General features: G+C 29.2%; 1 protein-coding gene across 3 annotated transcripts in view; it reads left to right on the plus strand.

Annotated features, from left to right (window-relative positions):
* The window catches only part of LOC105452026, an 8,269-nt gene that overhangs the window by 2,412 nt on the left and 5,569 nt on the right, over positions 1-288 (plus strand). The gene's annotated exons all lie outside the window — the stretch shown is intronic.

The following is a 288-nucleotide window of genomic DNA, read 5'->3' on the forward strand; positions in this document are numbered from 1 at the left end:
TGCAGCGTTATGCAAAAGTCTGTGACTCGGTCCTTGACCTACTCTTTATCTTATTTTTATTTCTATCTTTTCCTAATTCGTAGAATTTTTTAAAACTTATATATCTTTTATTTTTTCTTAATCCTTAGAATTTTTTAAAACTTACTCTTTATTTTTCCTAAGATGAAAAATAACCCATACAGAACATAATATCTGTTAGATATCTATTCGATATCCTCATATCCATGATAGGATATCCATAAATCTCTAATAAATAGCTAGTAGACATCCTCTCGTCTGAGCACACGT

This window comes from Wasmannia auropunctata, unplaced genomic scaffold (genome assembly GCF_000956235.1).
Source record: "Wasmannia auropunctata unplaced genomic scaffold, wasmannia.A_1.0 LD336038.1, whole genome shotgun sequence".
Classification (NCBI taxonomy): Eukaryota; Metazoa; Arthropoda; class Insecta; order Hymenoptera; family Formicidae; genus Wasmannia; species Wasmannia auropunctata.